General features: G+C 39.3%; 1 long non-coding RNA gene across 2 annotated transcripts; it reads left to right on the top strand.

Moving 5' to 3' along the window:
* Positions 1-395: 395 nt before the first annotated feature.
* LOC115302646 lies at positions 396-19,881 on the top strand. Of its 2 annotated transcripts, none has more exons than XR_003913570.1 (4): positions 396-432; positions 16,542-16,614; positions 19,112-19,332; positions 19,775-19,881. It is a non-coding gene; the product is annotated as an uncharacterized LOC115302646 (long non-coding RNA). The 2 variants fall into 2 exon arrangements; XR_003913571.1 differs by lacking the exon at positions 396-432 and adding an exon at positions 10,594-10,670.
* The last annotated feature ends 532 nt before the right edge of the window (positions 19,882-20,413 follow it).

The following is a 20,413-nucleotide window of genomic DNA, read 5'->3' as shown; positions in this document are numbered from 1 at the left end:
GTTTACTTAAGAAGGAAGGAAGGAAAGAAGGAAGGAAGGACAAAAGAAAGAGAGAGAGAGAGAGAGAGAGAGAGAGAGAGAGAGAGAGAGAGAGAAAGGAAGGAAGAAAGGAAGGAAGAAAGAAAAGAAAGAGAAAAGACAAAAGAAAAAAGAAAGAAAAGAATAGCAAGTGTTGGTAAGAGGTAGAGGAATTAGAACACTTGTGCACTATTGGTGGCAATATAATACAGTTGCTGTGGAAAATGTTATGGTATTTTCTCAAAAAGTTAAAAATAGAATACCAAATCATCCTTCAATTCTTTTTCTAGGTATATACCCAAAAGAATGGAAAACGGGGTTTTGAAAAGATATTTGTACTCCATATTCATACCAGTATTATTTACAATAGCTAAAACATGGAAACAACCCAAGTGATCATTGACAGATGAATGGGTAAGTAAAATGTGATATATTATACAATGGAATGAAATTTAGCTTTAAAATTTTTTTTTAATTTTTTTTTAAGGTTTTCTTTATTTTTGATACAGAGAGAGACAGAACATGAGAGGGGAGGGGCAGAGAGAAAAGGAGACACAGAACTGGAAGCAGGCTCCAGGCTCTGAGCTAGCTGTCAGCACAGAGGCTGATGCGGGGCTCGAACCCACGAATGTGAGATCTGACCTGAGCCGAAGTCGGAGGTTTAACCGACTGAGCCACCCAGGCACCCCTAAAATTTTTTAAATGTTTTGTTTATTTTAGAGAGAGAGACAGAGACAGCGTGAGCATGGGAGGGTCAGCGAGAGAAAGAGAGAGAGGCAGACACAGAATCCAAAGATAGGCTCCAGGCTCTGAGCTAGCTGTCAGCATAGAGCCTGATGCTAGGCTCAAACCCACAAACTGTGAGATCATGACCTGAGCCAAAGCCAGACACTCAACCATCTGAGCCACCCAGGCGCCCTGAGATTTAGCTTATAAAAAGGGAAATTGTAATACGTGTCACACATAGATGAATCTTGAGGACATTATGCTAAGTGAAATAAGTCAGCTATCTAAAGTAGTCAGAATCACAGAGTCAGAAAATAGATTGTGGTGGCTGGGGGCTGGAGAGAGGAAGGTGTGCGGAGTTACTGTCTATAGTTATAGAGTTTCGGTTTTGCAAGATGAAAAGAATTCTAGAGATTGTTGGTAGTCATGTCTCTATAACAATATGAATATATTTAATACTAGTCCCTGAACATGTAAAATGAAAAAGGTGATAAATTATATATGTATTTTATCACATTTTTTTAAATTGAGGGGAAAACTCTATTACTAACATCACACTTAAAATGTTGAAAGCCTAAATGTTTTCCCCATATGACTGAGAACAAAGAAGGAATATATACTTTCACTACTTTGACATGTACTGTAACTACTAACTAGTGAAGTGAAATAAGGCAAGAAAAAAAGCATATAGATTAGAAATTGAAAAAGTAAAATTGTATTTTTACATGACATGATCAGGTGCATATAAAATACTAAAGAATCTACAAAATGCTACTAAAACCCATAAGTGAATTTAGCAGTGTCACAGATACACTGTCAATATACAAAACTGTGAATATACAAGAAATACTACCAAATAACAATCTGAAGTTGAAAATTTTTAAATAGTACCATTTATTATAATGTCCAAAACATGATATCCTTGATATATTTAATACAATATGTTCAAGATCAGGGCATATTGAAAACTATAAAATGTTGCTGAGGTATATTTAAAAAGATATAAATATAATTTCCTTTTTCCTTTTTTCGGGGATGTTATTCCTTTATTTAGGTCTTCTTACAAGAATATTTTATAAATTTCAGTATACAAATCTTGTATTTCTTTTGTTAAATTTATTTCTAAATATTTTATCCTTTATACTATCATAGATGGAATTGTTTATTTTTATTAATTTATTTTCAAGTTAGTTAACACACAGTGTGGTCTTGGCTTCAGGAGTAGAACCAGTGATTAATCTCTTACATATGACAGATAGCCAGTGCTCATCCTGAAACTGCCCTCCTACTGCCTGTCACTCATTTAAGCCATCCATTCCACCACCTCCCTCTCAGTTCTTCCTCTGTATTTAAGAGTCTCTTATGGTTTGCTTCTCTCTCTCTGTTTTTATCTTCTTTTTCCTTCCCTTCCCCTATGTTCATCTGTTGAGTTTCTCAAATTCCACATGTGAAATCATAGGATATTTGTCTTTCTCTGACTGACTTATTTTGCTTAGCATAATATACTCTAGTTCTATCCACTTTGTTGCAAATGGCAAGATTTCATTCTTTATCATCACCAAGTAGTATTCCAGTGTGTGTGTGTGTGTGTGTGTGTGTATACCATGTCTTCTTTACCCATTCATCAGTTCGTGGCCATTTGGACTCTTTCCATAATTTGGCTATTGTTAATAGCACTGCTATAAACACTGGGGTGCATGTACCTTTCAAATCAGCATTTTTGTATCCTTTGGATACATTCCTAGTAGTACAATTGCTGGGTTGTAGAGTATTTCTATTTTTAATTTTTTGAGGACACTCCATTCTGTTTTCCAGAGTGGATGCACCAATTTGTGTTCCCACCAACAGTGCAAAATGGTTCTTCTTTCTCCACATCCTCACCAACATCTGTTGTTTCCTGATTGTTAGTTTTAGCCATTCTGACTGGTGTGAGGTGATATCTCATTGTGGTTTTGATTTGTATTTCTCTGATGATGAGCAATGTTGAGCATCTTTTCATGTGTCTGTTGGCCATCTGGATGTCTTCTTTGGAAAATTATCTAGGGGTGCCTGGGTGGCTCAGTCGGTTAAGTGTCGGGCTTCGGCTCAGGTCATGATTTCACGGTTTGTGGGTTCCAGCCCCGCATCTGGCTCTGTGCTGACAGCTAGCTCAGAGCCTGGAGCCTGCTTCAGATTCTGTGTGTCTCTCTCTCTCTCTCTGACCCTCCCCTGCTCACACTATCTCTCTCTGTCTCTCAAAAATAAAAAACATTAAAAAAAAAGTATCTATTCACATCTTCTGTCCATTTCTTCACAGGATTATTTGTTTTTCACTTGTTGAGTTTGTTAAGTTCTTTATAGATTTTGGATACTAACCCTTTATCTGATATGTCATTTGCAAATATCTTCTCCCATTCCATGGATTGCCTTTTTGCTTTGTTGATTGTTTCCTTTGTTGTGCAGAAGCTTTTCAACTTAATGAGGTTCCAGTGGTTCATTTTTGCTTATATTTCCCTTGATTCCTGAGACATGTCGGGTGTGACCTAGGTCATAGGTTGCTGCATATTTTTTCCTGTAAGATTTTAATGGTTTCCTATCTCACATCTAGGTCTTTTATCCATTTATAATTTATTTTTGTGTATGGTCTAAGAAAGTGGTTCAATTTTATTCTTAATGAATGTTAACTGTCTGATTCTCCCAGTACCATTTGCTAAAGAGACTTTTTTCCAATGGATAGTCTTTCCTACTTTGTTGAAGATTAGTTGGCCATATATTTGTGGATCCATTTCTGGGTTCTCTGTTCTGTTGCATTGACCTATGTGTCTGTTGTATGCCAACACCACACTGTCTTGATGATTGAGCTTTGTAATACAGGTTTAAGTCTGGGACTTGTGATGCCTTCAGTTTTGGTTTTCTTTTTCTTAAAAAAATTTTTTTAATGTCTTTTATTTATTTTTGAGAGACAGAGAGACAGTGCAAGCAGGGGATGGTCAGAGAGAGAGGGAGACAGAATCTGAAGCAGCCTCCAGGCTCTGAGCTAGCTGTCAACACAGAGCTTGATGCAGGGCTCGAACCCACGAACAGTGAGATCATGACCTGAGCTGAAGCCGGATGCCTAACCAATTGAGCCACCCAGGTGCCCCTGGTTTTCTTTTTCAACATGACTTTGGGTACTCGGGGTCTTTGGTGGTTCCATATAATTTTAGGATTGTTTGTTCTAGCTCCGTGAAGAATACCAGTGTTATTTTGATAGGGAATGTATTGAATGTATAGATTGCTTTGGGTAGTATCGACATTTTAACAATATTTGTTCTTCCAATTCATGAGCATGGAATATTTTTCCATTTCTTTGTGTCTTTTTAAATTTCTTTCAGGAGCTTTGTATGGTTTTCAGCATACAGATCTTCTACCTCTTTGGATAGGTTTATTCCTAGGTATTTTATTGGTTTTGGTGAAATAGTAAATGTGATTGATTGCTTGGTATCTCTTTCTATTGCTTCATTATTGGTGTGTATCCTTTCACTTTGCTGAGTTCATGTATCAGCTTCAGCAGTTTTTTGGTGGAGTCTTTAAGGTTTTCCATGTAGTATATCATGTCATCTGCAAAATCTGAAAGCTTAACTTCTTTGCCAATTTGGATGGCTTTTATTTTGTTTTGCTGTCTCACTGTTGAGGCTAGGACTTCCAACACTATGTTGAACAAAGTGGTGAGAATGGACATCCCTGTCATGTGCCTGATCTTAGGGGGAAAGCTCTCTGTTTTTTCCCATTGAGAATGATACTAGCTGTGGGCCTTTCATATATGGCTTTTATGATGTTAGGGTATGTTGCTTCATATCCTGACTTTCTTGAGGGTTTTTATCAAAAAATTTTTAATGATTTTATTTATTTTTGAGAGAAACTCTGAGAGAGACAGCACGAGCAGGGGAGGGTCAGAGAGAGAAGGAGATATAGAATCTGAAGACAGGTTCCAGGCTCTGAGCTGTCAGCACAGGGGCTCTGACCCATGAACCATGAGTTCATGACCTGAGCCAAAGTCAGACACTTAACTGACTGAGTCACCCAGGCACTCCAGACAGTTTTTATCAAGAAAGGATGTGTATTTTGTCAAATGATTTTTTTGCATCTATTGACAATATCATATGGGTATTAGTGTTTCCTTTTTTTAAATGTTAATTTATTTATTGAGAGAGAGAGGGAGAGAGAGAAAGAGAGAGAGAGTACACATGTGCAAGCAGGGGAGGGCCAGAGAGAAAGGGAGAGAGAGAGAGAATCCCAAGCAGGCTCTGCACTATCAGCCCAGAATCCCATGCAGGGCTGGATTCCATGAACCATAAGATCATGACCTGAGCCCAAATCAAGAGTAGGATGCTTGGGACACCTGGGTGGCTCAGTTGGTCGAGCCTCCAACTTCAGCTCAGGTCACGATCTCACGGTTTGTGGCTTCAAGACCCGTGTTGCGCTCCTTCTGACAGTGCGGAACCCGTTTAGGATTCTCTTTCTCCCCTCTCTCTGTCCCTCCTCTGTTCGCACTCTCTCTCTCAAAAATAAATAAACATTAAAAAAAAAAAAGGAGTAGGTTGCTCAGCCTACTAAGCCGTCTAGGTGCCCCAAGATGTAAATTAATGGAAAATATACCATGCAGGCTCAATATTGTTAAGATATTGGTTATTTCTATATTGATATATAGGCTTATTACAATCACAGTCAAAATGCAGGCAAGTTTATTGGGGAATTGACAAGGGGCTTCCAAAATTTATATGGAAATGCAAAAGACTTAGATTAGCTAAAACAACCTAGAAAAGGAAGAATACAGGTGGAGGATTTACACTGCATCATTAAAAACATCATCAAAACAGTGTGGTATTGGTGTTAGGTAGTCATAAAATCAATGAAAGAGAATACTGAGCCCAGAGATAGAGGATCACATATAAACTATTTATTTTTGATGAAGGTACATGGTAAATTCAATAAGGAAAGAACTGTCTTTTGAACAAAATTTTGCCAAAATAATTAGGTATCTATATGAAAACAAGAGAAAAAGCCAATCCTTGTCTTATAACACACAAAATTTTAACTCAAAATGAATCACAGGCCTAAATGTAAAAGCTGAAATTATAGGTGCACCTTGATGGCTCATTTGGGAGAGCATGTGATTCTTTATCTCAGGAGTATGAGTTTGAGTCTCCCACTGGGTGTAGAGATTACTTAAAAATAAACTTTAAAAAAAGCTAAAATTTAAAAAATGACAAAGGAAACAGAGAATTTTATGACATTGAGACAGACAAGAATTTCTTAGGACACAAGGGGTACCTGCGTGGTTCAGTTGGTGGCTCAGATCATGAGCTCATTGTTTGTGGGTTCAAGCCCTGTGTCAGGCTCTGTGCTGACAGCTCAGAGCCTGGAGCCTACTTTGGATTCTGTGTCTCCTTCTCTCTCTGTTCATTTCCTGCTCATGCTCTCTGCCTCTCTCTCTCTCAAACATAAATAAACATTAAACATTAAAAAAAAAAAGAATTTCTTAAGATACAAAATACCCAAACCGTAAAGAAAAAAAAAAAAAAACCCATGACGTGGATATCATTTAAAATCTAAAAGTTCTGCTCTTTTAAAGATAGTTCAGGAGCTGCTGAGTGGGTCAGACGGTTACATGACTGACTCTGGATTTCAGCTCAGGTCATGATCTCAGGCCTGACACTCCCACCAGCATATGTGAGAGCTCTGGTTGCTCTACAGCCTCACCTATATTTGGTGGTGTTAGGTTTTTTTTTGTTTTGTTTTTTAAATTTTAGCCACTGCAGTGAGTGTGTAGTGGTATCTTGTGAGCTTAATTTGTAATGAGATTGAGTCATGCATCGGGCTCCTTGCAAGGCAGGGAGCCTGATTATATTTTCCCTCTCTCTCTTTCTCTCTGCTCCTTCCCAGCTCATGCTCTCTCTCTCTCCAAAAAAATTTTTAATATAAATAAATATACCTCAAATAAAATGAAAAAGCAAACCACAGACTGGGAAAAAGTATTTGCCATACATATATTTTGACAAAGGATTTGTTTGCCTTTAGTATATATACAAAAATCCTATAAGTCAGTAAGGCAATCTAATTTAAAAATGGACAAGAGATTTGAACAGAGTCATCATAAAAGAAGATAAAGAATGGCCAGTAAGCACTATATTATTATTATTATTATTATTATTATTTTAATGTTTGTTTATTTTTGAGAGAGAGACAGGCTGCAAGCAGGGGAGAGGCAGAGAGAGAGGGAGACACAAAATCTGAAGCAAGCTCCAGGCTCTGAGCTGTCAGCGCAGATCCTGACATGGGGCCTGAAACCATGAACCATAAGATCATGACCTGAGCTGAACCTGGAAGCTTAACCAACTGAGCCACTCAGGGGCTCCCCACCAATTTGTATAGCACGGGGGAAGGGCAGAGAGAGAGGGAGAGAGAAAATCCCCAGGTAGGCTCCACAACAACCGCACAAAGCTGGATGTGGGGCTTGATCCCAGGAACTGTGAGCTCATGACCTGAGTTGAAATCAAGAGTTGGATGGTTAACTGACTGAGCCATACAGACACCCTGATAGGCTTATTCTTAATAGCCCTAAACTGGAACCCAAAGTTCCAACAACAGGCAATTAGATTAAAAAATAGTGGTCTATTCATATAGTAGACTAGTACTTAGCAATAAAAAGGCACAAACCGCAATGCACACAACTTGAACAACTCTCAAATATTTTTGTAGAGCAAAAGAAGCCAGATGCAGGGGTGCTATTACATCATTCAATGAAATGAAATGCTAGTAAAAACAAAACTAATCTATGGTAACACCAAGTTTAAGGACGCAGGTCTGAATCAACCTGACTCCATGACAGGCTTCCAGTTTCCCCTCGGTCCTTGGAGGCCTAGGGGTCGGTTTCTCAGAATCATTAGACAATAAAACGGCACACATTGCCCACGGCAGGAGGGAACACCCTTGTAACACCCTTAACGTTTCTGTTTCTAAGGACAGGCCTAGAGATAGAAGCTATAGATGATCACTTATTGCTTAAGGCTAGTTACACCCTATGTAAGGGTCCTGGGTCCTGGGTCCACTCTGTAATTGGTTAACATTCTAAATGTTGTAATTGGTTCCCACCAAAAGTAATGAACACCCTGGACAATGTGTATGATTAAAGTTACTGCCAATGATGTTATGTGATAATGATTGGACCCCGTACCTGTGTCACAATTTCCTGTAACTCCCCCTTCCCAAACCTATAAAGGCCCTGCCCCGTCTTTGTTCGGGGCTCTCAGCACAGATCCACTGAGCTAGTGAAGTCTGTGAGCCCGAGCTTATAAGCCTGTAATAATAAAGGCCTTTGTTTTGCATGCGTGACTCGGTCTTGTAAGATTTAATAGATGGAGGCAGAGATGGGAGGAAAGAAAGAACCAGGTTATGGAGCCAAGAAAGCCTTTATTGGGATCTGCGATTCCCGGGCGAGGTCCCATGACCCCGGAAGTGGGGAGTCAGGGAAGTCGCACCCGATAGGCAATGGATGGGGGGTTTTATGGGTAAAGGGGTTCTGGGCTTGATCTTAGGAGGGCAGATTATCAAATAAGGGCATTTCAGGGACATGGAGGGATGGAATAGGTTGCCTCATCTGTCAGGGTGATGGGAAGTTGGAGCTTCGTGATTGGCTATTTCCAAATGGGGCAGGACATCCCAGGTCTGCAGGTGAGGGGCGGGGGCTGTCTGTGCACGTGTTCTCCTCCAGCCCCCAGAGAAATGGCCGCTCCGTCACCACCTTAAGGTAACTCTTACAGGTCTCCCTGGCAGTCTCTGGTTTTTGGGGAGAATATTGAAATCTTGGGCATAACACAAGCAGATCAGTGATTGCTCCGGAGTAGACATAGGAGTTGAGGATTGACTACAAAGGGGCACAGAAAATTTTTTTCAGGTGAATGGGTGTTAAATATCTTGATTGTGGTGGTGGTTATACCAGTGTATACATTTTTTGAAACTCATTGAGTTGCACATGCATAAATATTATTATACATAAACTGTGCCTCAATAAATTTATTTTAAAAACATTTGGGCATAGGGGAAATAATCATTAGGATTACAATAGTCTGTTAAATACTAATGAACAGAAGCAAATGTATGTTGCTAATTGTGAAAAGTAAGGGAGATGATTCATTTTCAAAACTACCAAATAAAAGCTGTGCTGTCTAGTTGACAGTAGGTTTACAACCTATTGGAAATATGTACGAACATATTGATCAATTAATCAACTGTAATGCCCAAGTTTTCAATATCACCCAAAAACCAGAAACTGCCAGGGAAACTAATCACGCATGCAATAGGAAAAGGCGGTTTTATTACGGGCTTAGGCTGGCCAGAGCCTAAGCTCGGGCTCACAGACTTTACCGGCAGTGGATCCATGCTGAGAGCCCCGAACAAGGTTAGGGTAGGGCTTTTATGAGTTTTGGGAAGGGGGAGTTACAGGAAATGGAGACACAGGCGCAGCGATCCAATCATAATGTAGAGTATCATTGACAACAGATTTAACCATACACATTGTTCAGAGCGTTCGTTACTTTTGGCGGGACCCAATTACAACATTTAGGGTATCTTTGAAATTAACCAATTACAGTGCCAGTTGAGGGTCTTGTTTGGTGACTATCAACTTTAACCTTAGGCAACAGGGTCCTATCTAAAGTTTCTATCTGTAGGCCTCACCTTTAGGAATGTGGGGAGAGGTAGCTGGCCTTTCCTGATTGGATACTGCAGAGTGGTCTCCTGCCTCGGGTAATGTGTAACCGCCTAGTAGTTCTGGAGAGACTGACCCTTAGACCTTCTAGTTTAGAGGGGAAACTTAAAGCCTGTCATGGCGACTGTTTGGTTCAGACTCGAGTTCTTACACAACATTCTTGATTGAGTCCCAAACCCTCAGACACTTCACTTCTTGATTCTTCTTTCCCTCTGGGTTTCACATGCCAGGAGGTAAATTGTCTGCTGTAAGTGCCCCAAGTGTGCCTCTCTATCAGACACTAGGTCTTGCAGGAACATGGATTAAAGCCTCACTTCGCTGTTTTCAGAGTCTCTGCCTCCCTCCTTTGATTAGGTCGATGGGCATAGCTCTAACACAAATGTAATCAGAAAAATTCAAACAAAATTAAAAAGAAATAGTAATATATGCACTTAGTTATAAAATAAACAGTACAGAAGGGCTTATAATGAAAATGAATATCCCCCTGCCTCCTCCTTGACCAGCCTCAGTACTTTTCCCCAGAGGCATCCAGTTTTATTTTTTATTAAAAACATTTTTTTAATATGTTTTTATTTATTTTTGAGACAGAGAGAGACAGAGTATGAGCGGGGGAGGGGTTGAGAGAGATGGAGACACAGAATCCGAAGCAGGTTTCAGGCTCTGAGCTGTGAGCACAGAGCTCAACGCGGAGCTCGAACCTACCAACTTCCACTTCTAATATTTTCATTCTTCATCCCCTGTTTCTTCAATGAACTAGAGCGTAAACTGGTAGATATGAACACAGTTGATGAAATGCACTTGTGATGTGAACCAGAGGGCCAGTAACTTATGCAGATGCTGCTCTTCTCTCTACATTGCATCAGTGGCCTCTCTGATTAGTATGAGAGACTTCCACATTCTGGCATTCTCAAATTCCCCAGAGTGCTAATTGTTTATAACTTAAAAGCCACCTGATGGCTAAACCCTGAATGTTCTAAATAAAAGCTTTGTAATGGAAACAAATTCTAATGAAGACATTCCTTAGGAAGGGCCAACACTGCGAGTTCCGGGAATGCGGGAGATGAGGGAGAATGTTCTCTTCATTATTGTGTAACTGGGTGGGAAGCAGTCCATAGTTTGCTTTTGAAGAAGCCATTGAAATAGCAAACTTTTGAGTCAAGAAAATTCTTCTTCAGCCCTTCCTTCTGAGAAGACATAGGTATGTAAAAGAAGTAAAATGTAAATGAAAATATTACTGTGTGAGGAGGTCTTACTTGCCTCTACAATATTGAACACGGCACCATGGCTTTAAGGCTCACTTACTTTGGTGTTCAACATAGCAGGCTTTATTTTTGCATTCATTAGCAAACATTTTGGAGTGCATTTTTGGAGCCAGCCACTGGACTGACTTGGGGAATCAAAAATAAAGATACGCGGGGCACTTGGGTGAGTCAGTCGGTTAAGCTTCAGACTTTGGCTCAAGTCATGATCTTGCAGGTCGTGAGTTAGGGCCCACGTCAGGCTGTGCTGAGAGCTTGGAGCCTGGAGCCTGCTTCAGCTTCTGTGTCTCCCTTTCTCTCTCTGCCCCTCCCCTGCTCGTGCTCTGTCCATCTCTCTCTCAAAACTAAATAAACGTAAAAAAAAGAAAAAAGACAGTCGCTAGTTTCAACAAAGTCTAGTGGGAGACATGTACAAATATTATAATTGAAATAATAGTTATGTTCAAGGTGTACCAGTGCACTGGTGGTGGAGGTAAGACTAGGCGAGACGGAGTAGCCTTGGAGAGGAGATGGCACTTGCCCTGAAACTGAGATGTGTGTCAACAGGCTTTCTAAGAGGTAGGGGAAGTGTGCTTTTTGGATAAAAGAACTACAAGGAATTCACTACTGCTAGAGGGGAAAACATATAGGGTATGATGGTGACAGGTAAGGCTGGGAAACAGGGTCCATGGATCTGTTACCTTTTTTTGATCATAAGCAAAAAACTGGACTTGGCGAATGTGAACAAGAAGAGAATTTATTGGAAAGATCCGTGGCTCGCAGAATTGACGGGAAAGCAGGAGAAGCAAGGTTGGAAATAGGATCAGGGACAGCTGCAGAACTCGGGGCAGCAGGAACCACTCATCTGTCTGAGTGAATGAGAGCCAATACATTGCTTCCCCTTCCCTGCATAATTCAACTCAGGATTCAAAACCCTGAGAGAGAATATAATTGACTTTATATCATACACCCACACATCTAGGTTACCTAGATTTATTGTCCCACCAATATTGCCAACACAGGGAACAAGTAATTCCCAAAAGAAATCTTTTATTTTTTTATTTTTTTAACGTTTATTTATTTTTGCAAGAGAGAGTGCCAGCAGTGGAGGGGCAGAGAGAGAGGGACACAGAATTCGAAGCAGCTATGAGCTGTAAGCAAAGAGCCCAATGCAGGGCTCAAACTCTCAAACTCTCAAAGTGAGATCATGATGTGAGCAGAAGCTTAACTGACTGAGCCACCCAAATGCCCCAGTTCCCAAAAGAAATCTTAAGTGCACTGCCAACGGAGGGATTGAGGAAAAAATTGTTGAATTTAGGTTTTATCCTGTAGAAAGCCATGTTATCCCAGAGAAGATGGGTTTTATCCCGTAGAAAATAGGGTTTATTGCATAGAAAACCATGGAAGAATTATGAAGAAGAAACTGAGATTATCAGAAAAGTAGATTTTATTTTTTTATTAAAAAAATTTTTTTTAATGTTCTTAATTTCTTTCTGAGAGACAGAGAGAGACAGCACGAGCAAGGGAGAGTCAGAGGGAGAGGGAGATACAGAATCTGAAGCAGGCTCCAGGCTCTGAGCTAGCTGTCAGCACAGAGCCTGATGCGGGGCTCAAACCCATGCACCATGAGATCATGGCCTGAGCTGAAGCCGGATGCTTAACCAACTGAGCCACCCAGGTGCCCCAGAAAAGTAGATTTTAGATCTTCCTGGTTTAAATTAGAGGATGGATTGTCACTCTTTTTTTCTTTCTTGTACCTTTCCTCAGACATAAGCAATCACCATCTGAATATTTCAAATAAGTGTAATCATACACATTGTGGTATTTTGTGACTGGCTCCTTTCATTTAGCATAATATTTCTTTTAAACATTTTTTTTTAATGTTTTATTTATTTTTGAGATAGAGAGTGACAGAGTGTGAGCAAGGGAGGGGTAGAGAGAGAGGGAGACACAGAATCTGAAACAGGCTCCAGGCTCTGAGCTGTCAGCATAGAACCTGATACGGGGCTCCAACCCATGAACTGTGAGATCATGACCCGAGCCGAAGTTGGACACTTAACTGATGAGCCACCCAGGCGACCCTAGCATATATCTAAGGGTCATATGTGTTTGTATTATATAGATATACCATATTTTAATTTATTTATTTTTAAAGTAAGTTCTAGGCCCAACGTGGGGCTTGAATTCAGCGCCCCAAGATCAAGCGTTGCATGCTCTACTGACTGAGTCAATCTGTTATTCTATACCACATTTTATTTATCCATTCATCAGTTGATGGACATTTGGGTTATTTCTACATTTTGGCTATTACGAATAATGCTACTATGAACATTTGTATGTAAGTCTTCATGTGGACGGTTTTCATTTCTCTTGAGCATGTATACCTAAGGAGTGGAGTTGCTGGATCATATGGTAAGTATATGTTTAACTTTTTTGAGGCACTTCCAGAGTGTTTTTCAAAGCATACCATTAGCCTCAAATTATTTTAAGCACTTCTTCCACTGATATTTTAATTTTTTTACATTAATTTATTTTTGAGAGACAGAGTGAGATAGAGTGCAAGTGGAGGAGGGGCAGAGAGAAAAGGAAACTCAGAATCCAAAGCAGTCTCCAGGTTCTGAGCAAGCATTCACCACAGAGCCCAACGTGGGGCTCAAACCCAGGAACTGTGATTTCATGACCTGACCTGAAGTTGCATGCTCAACTGACTCAGCCAGCTGGGCACCCCATTCACTGATAATTTAGATATATAATTTCTTTTACGAGATATACATTTTATGAAAGATTTTATTTTTAAGGAACCTCTAAACCCAATGTGGGACTCAAACTTATAACCCTGAGATCAAGAGTCACAAGCTCTTCCAACTGAGCCAGCCAGATGCCCCTAGGAGATACACATTTTTATAGCATAGTAAAATAAGGTGAACATTCTTGTAGCAACCACTCACGTCATGCAAAAGAACTTTGCCAGACATCTCAGAAGATCCAGGACATGCCACAACTCAATCACAGTCCCTAGCTTCTCTCCCTAAGGACCATCCTGATAATTATATTACATCTGTATCTTTTCCACACAAAGAATTTGGGTTCCTAAGGACATGAGGGATGTTAGAATTATACTATCCTATAACTACTCATTTGCTTTATCAAATATGCAGAGGTTTCATAATAGTGATACTAGTACCCCTACCACCACCAGATTATGATTACTAAAATCAAAGAATATTTTTCTGCATGAATTTTCCCAATCTCTCTATTCTTTCTGATAGTTGTATTTACACTGTCCGATTATGTAGCTATTACATACTATAATCTAACTCTCACTTTCATTTAGTCTTAGTTCTATAAGAAACCATATAATTAATGTTTACTACCAGCTCTTATGTCAATGACTCTAGTCATTTTGATGATCTGAAGCTCCTCTAGTAGATTCATTAGCATAGGCTCATGAGAGCAAACTTTTTTGAGTTCATGCATGATGTAATAAATTTATCTGCTCTTTATATTTACATCTCAGTTTTCCTGAATATAAAATCCTTGATTCTTATTTCCTTTCTGCTAGTATATTGAATATGTTACTCCATTTTCTTCTGGCACAACATGTTGCTATTAAAGTCTAGGTATACTAATCAAATATGATTTCTAATTTTATGTCATGAAGTCTGCTTGCCTGGATGCCTAAAGGATCTTTTTTTCATTTTATATAATGCAAAATAATTTTAGTTGATTATATGTTGATGTTGGTCATTCTTGGTGACCATTTTGAGATTACAGTGTGCTATTTTTTTTAAGATTTTATTTTTAAATTTTTAATGTAATCTTGACTCCTGATGTGGGGCTTGATCTCATGGCTCTAAGATCAAGAGTTGCATGCTCCACTGACTGAGCCAGTCAGCCCCCCGGCCTCCCTACAGCATGCTTTTTTTTTTTAAGTAGGCTTCTTGCCTAGTGTGAAGCCCATAGCATGCTTTTTATATACACGTAGTTTTAGCTTAATTGTTTTTTAAATTTCAGGAATGCATTCTTGAATTTTACTTTTTTTTAAAAATATTTTTTAATGTTTTTATTTATTTTTGATACAGAGAGAGTGCATGAGACAGGGAGGGGCAGAGAAAGAAGGGGACACAGAACCGGGAAGCAGGCTCCAGGCTCTGAGCTGTCAGCACAGAGCCTGACACGGGACTCGAACACACGAACATGAGATCTGACCTGAGCCGAAGTCGGAGGCTCAACCGACTGAGCCACCCAGGCGCCCCTGAATTTTACTTTTAGTATTTATACTCTTCTCTTGCTTAGTTTTTATTCTGTAAAGTCTTCTATTTTCCTGGGACACCTGGGTGGCTTGGTCATTTAAGCATCTGACTGTTGATTTCGGCTCAGGTCCTGATCTCACTGTTGTGGGATGGAGCCACATGTCTGTGCTATCAGCACAGAGCCTGCTTTGGATTCTCTTTCTTCCTCTCTCTCTGCCCCTCTACTCCATGTGCGTGTGCGTGCATACTCTCAAAAATAAATAAACTTTAAAAAAGTCTTCTATTTTCCATGTGTTGGATTTTCTTTGCTTGTCTTCAGGATTTGTCACTTTGTTTCAAATCCTTTCATTTTCTTCCTTTCTTTTTTGTTGAAAGACTGTTCCTCCTTTTTACCCTCTTAATACATCACTTGTGTTCATTTGCTCATGTGTTGCTTCCACTTTAGTCTTTTTTTTAGTTGTTTATTAAATTGTATTTTTAATTCTCTTTTGGGTTCTGTCACCTCATTTCTGAATATTTCTAATTCTTATGTTCTTTCTTATCTTGGATAATACTTTTAATGCCTTTTAGATTGTTATGCAATAGTACATTTGACTGTTGATCTGTTTTTGAGTATGTCTCATTGGCGTGATTACACTCGGATGTTATTCTGCTTTTTATTCTCTTTTTTTCTTATAATAAGCTTGTATGGGATTTGGGTGGCATGCTTTTTTGTTGCCTATGTTTATGCAAAAGTAATTTTCCTGAAATTTTGGTAGGATGCTTGATTCAATTGGTTTTTTAACTTTACAGAGCTCCCTGTTTTCTTGTTGTATAATATTAAAATACTTGTGATTTGCTTGCTGAGATTTCCTGGCTCTATTTTCCTGCCCCATTTTTTTCTTGACTTCTGTTGTCCCTGTTGACTCAATTCTTAGCAGTTTCTCCTCAGTGTAGGATGCTGTCCTGGAAGAGAGCCATGGTTGGTTATTTTCTAGAGTATAGGATCTAGGCTGTTCCAGCCAATACAGACCTTCAACTTGTGGCACCCTTAAACTTATTTGCTATTGGATTGGACAAAACCCTCCTGGTTTCAGCCATTTTTCTCAAATTGGCCCTTACTTTTTTTTGAGAGAGAGAGAGAATGAGAGAGGAGAGGGAAAGGTAATCTTAAGCAGGCTCCACATCCAGTGCAAAGCTCAACATTGGCTTGATCCCACAACCATGAGATCATGGCCTGAGCTGAAATCAAGACTTGGATGCTTAACTGACTGAGCTGCCCAGGTGCCCTGAGGCAGCTTACTTTCTAATGAATAACTATTGGCTATTTTAGAGGTTTCTTTTTAGGTCTGTCAGATGTCCCATTGTTCCCTTTTTTCCTCCCATGGATCCCAAAGTTCTTGGTGGTTTGTCCTCTCTTGCTTTTGCAGTTTACAGATACTTTGTCACCAAGTTTTGTTGTAAATATTGTTCAAGTGTTTGAGATTTTAATATTTAATTATTTTATTTTTGCGTGGGAATTTGAGAAAATTTAAAAACCGTGCCACCACACCACTCCTGCCACCTTCCCTGAGTCTTGGTATATGCTTTTATTTTCAGTGAAAATAAAATAAAATTCCAGTACTGTGGCTTCCTTCGTGGGTGAGCTTTCTCTCACATCACTCGCTCTGAGGTAAGTCAGCTATCATGTCTGTAGAATACTCAGACAGCCCTTTGGAGAGGTCAACCTGGCAAAAAAAAAAAAACCTCTTAGAATTCCAGCCTATAGCCTATGGGGGGACTGTGTCTTGTTACCTAAAGCATGAGTAACCTTGGAAGTACATCCTCCCCAGTCAGGCCTTCAGATAACTGTAGCCCTAGGCAACAGTTTGACAGAAACCTCAGGAGAAACTCTGAACAATAACTACTCAGCTAAAGGGATTGTGGATTCTTGATCCTCAGAAATTGTGAAATAATAAATGTTTACTGCTTTAAGCTAAGTTTTGGCATAATTTGTGATCCAGTAATGGATAACAAATATACTTATGAACAGATGATTCCACTTGGTAGGCCTAGATGTCTTGATGAATTCAGTGATGTTTTTCTAACATCTTTTTTTTACTGTTCTTTTATTTTTTATATTATTTTTGAGAGACAGAGAGAGAGAGAGAGAGTGCAAGCAGGGGAGGGTAAGAGAGAGAGGGAGATACAGAATCTGAAGCAGGCTCCAGGCTCTGAGCTAGCTGTCAGCACAGAGCCTGATGCGGGGCTCAAACCCATGAACCGTGACATCATGACCTGAGCTGAAGCCAGACAAAGCCAGATGCTTAACCGACTGAGCCACCCAGGCGCCCCCTAACATCTTTTTTAAAAAAAGTTTATATATGTTTGAGAGAGTGAGAGTGTGAGTGTGAAAGAGAGCAGGGAAGGGCAGAGAGAGAGAGGGAGAGAGAGAATCCCAAGCAGGCTCTGCACTGTCAGCAGAGAGCCCAATGTGGGACTCAAACTCATGAACCATGATATCATGACCTGAACTGAAACCGAGAGTCAGACACTTAACTGACTAAGCCACCTTCTAACATCTTATTGTAGAAAATATCAAACATACAGCAGTCAAAAGATTTTACAGAAATACCCATAGACTTACCACCTATAGTCTATCAGCATTTTTTGTGGCTTTTAATGACATCATACAGAACTTGAAGGAAGACATTCCATTAATAATTGTTCAAAATATTTACAGAATTATGGATTCCAAGTTTGCCATTTTCTTTTTAAAGTTTTTTTATTAAAAAACTTTATTTTATTTTATTTTATTTTTGAGACAGAGTATGAGCAGGGGAGAGGCAGAGACGGGGAGACACAGAATCTGAAGCAGGTTCCAGGCTCTGAGCTGTCAGCACAGAGCCCAACACGGGGCTCGAGTTCACAGACTATGGGATCATGACCTGAACTGAAGTAGGATGCTTAACTAACTGAGCCACCCCAGATACCCCCAAGTTTACTACTTTTCAAGGCAAACTGTTCCCCTTTTCAGATCTGTTTATTTAAATGTTCTTCTATTTTTAGTTGAAATTCATTTTACTGCATTTTCCATCTGTTGGTCTTCCCATGGTACAATGGAGAATAAGTCCTTTCCTTTTCCCAAGTGGTAGCTCTCTGTTCCTCCAGCCTAGATGTAGATGAGCATTCTTGCTGTTGATAATCTCTGGGCCACTTCACCATCCGCTGTTAACTTCCCCTCTCCTCCATCAGCTGTGTAATTAATTTCCTGCATTAAATTTCCTCTGTTCCAAATACTTAAGAGTGTTTTCTGTTTACCAGTTAATCCTCACGGACATAGGCGTATACCGCATAATTTTTGACATTGTCCTGAGGGGGTACCTGTAGTGCTTGCCTCAGGCAGGTGTGATTTCTCCCAGAGACAGGAAACGGTATGGTATGGATATACGTGGTATGGTATGGATATATGTTGTATCGTCTGTGCCTTGCCAGCCATGTCATGACTGAGGATATAAAGAAATCTTATTTTCAGGGATGCAGTTGGAATTAAATGAGGAAAGCTTGAAATGATGATATTTTAGAAAATGGTATATTAATGAGTTCTAACTGTTGAAAATGAAGTGGTCTTTGGATATCCTATAAATGAGATTAGAAGAAACTTGATAACCAGAGAGGAATTACGAAGTGAAAGTCAAATAGATGAGTGAAAAGCTGAATGTACTTTGAAAATCTCCCATCAGTAAGAAGAAAGAAGGGCCCAATCATGATGGAAGGCAAACACTAGTAATATTGTATGGCTCATTGCTTGTATTTAAAGAACAACAGGGAAATCAAACATAAACCATTAGTAGCACTTCTTATCATATGATATCAGTTAAATATAAAATTGTAATTTTTCGGAGCCCCTGAGTGGCTCAGTTGGTTAAATGTCCTACGTAGGCTCAGGTCACAATCTTACAGTTCATGGGTTCCATGAACTGTGTTTGGGCTCTGCTGACCGTTCAGAGCCTGAAGCCTGCTTCGGATTCTGTGTCTCCCTCTCTCTCTGCCCCTCCCCTGCTCACACTCTGTTTCTGTCCATCTCTCAAAAATGAAAAAAACATTTAAAAAGTTAAAAAAGTTGTAATTTTTCTAAAATCTTAACAATATATCATTTTTATTTTCATTTATCTCTATCTATACTGTAGGTGCTGAATGAATAATAGGAATCAGGGAAGAATGAGGAAAAAATACATGAATTTCAAAAAATGTTTCTGGAAATTACCATCATGCAATTATGATCTTAACACTACATAAAATAATGGAATAAATATTTTAAAAGAAAAATATGTAGCCTCTAAAGGATGAAGGAATTCGGACTAATCAACAACAGTGATGAATTATAAATAGTGGACCTTGCCAGATTGGTGTGAGTGGTTTTCTGGGGGGTTTTTGGGTTATGAATTCCAGGAATAAGAGAAGTGTTAGATATTCTAGATTGGGCTATGAGTAAAGCATTTTGATCTAACATCTTGTGAAATCTCAATTACGAAATTAACTTATAGTGATTTCCAGGTGAGAGGGGTAACTGGAAAATTTCAAAGAAGACTTAGAGGAACAAATGAGCAATGACAGGGAATTTTTAAAAACTTTTTTGTTGTGAAATATACATAGAAGTTTACGTAATGAAAACTCACCCTTTAGAGTAAAACCTAAAATGAACACCCAGTTTGAGAACTAGAATATTTCAGGACCATAGACCCTTACCTTGTAACTGTTTTTTTTTATCACAACGCCCTCTACAAGCCCTCCCCCAGAGGTAACCATTATCCTGACTTTTATGGCAATCACATCCTTGCTTTCCTTTACAGGTTCACCATCTCCCAATGAATTCCCCAATAGGCAAGTAGCTTTGCCTGGTTTTGAACTTTATCTGCATAGAATCATAATGTATATGTTATTTTGTATTGACCTCTCTTCATGCAATATTATTCTGTTGTTATATGTTGTCAGTGGCTATGTCTCATTAATTTTCACTGATGTACAGTATTTCATTTTTGGTGTATACCACAGTTTATATATTGTTGTGTCTGTGATAATACCAGTCAGGAGGGAATGACAAGAATTTCTATAAGTGAAAAGATGATTTCTCAAGTCTGTTTTTCAGAGTCTGTCCCAGACCTGCCAGCATCACAACCACTGTATGCCAATTTAGAATCCAGATTCTGGGGTTCCTCTCAAGCCCTTCTGAATCAGTCTCTGGAGCTGGGCTCAAGGAATCTGCCCTTGAAAAGCTAAAGTGAGCCCCCTGTAGCAATTTGCTCCACAATCAGTTTAGGGTGAATCCTGAGAGTACATGTAGTTATAAGGTAGGTGCAAGTCCAGCAAGCACAGTGTATATTGGGACATACCAACTTGTCCAGCATGACTCGCAATGAGAACTTTTTTCCTCAGCAGTTTATGAAAATATTCATGGAACACTCTCATTTATTCTATATTTGACCAGTCTA

This window comes from Suricata suricatta, chromosome 9 (genome assembly GCF_006229205.1).
Source record: "Suricata suricatta isolate VVHF042 chromosome 9, meerkat_22Aug2017_6uvM2_HiC, whole genome shotgun sequence".
Lineage (NCBI taxonomy): Eukaryota > Metazoa > Chordata > Mammalia > Carnivora > Herpestidae > Suricata > Suricata suricatta.
This window is presented reverse-complemented; position numbering and strand designations above follow the sequence as displayed.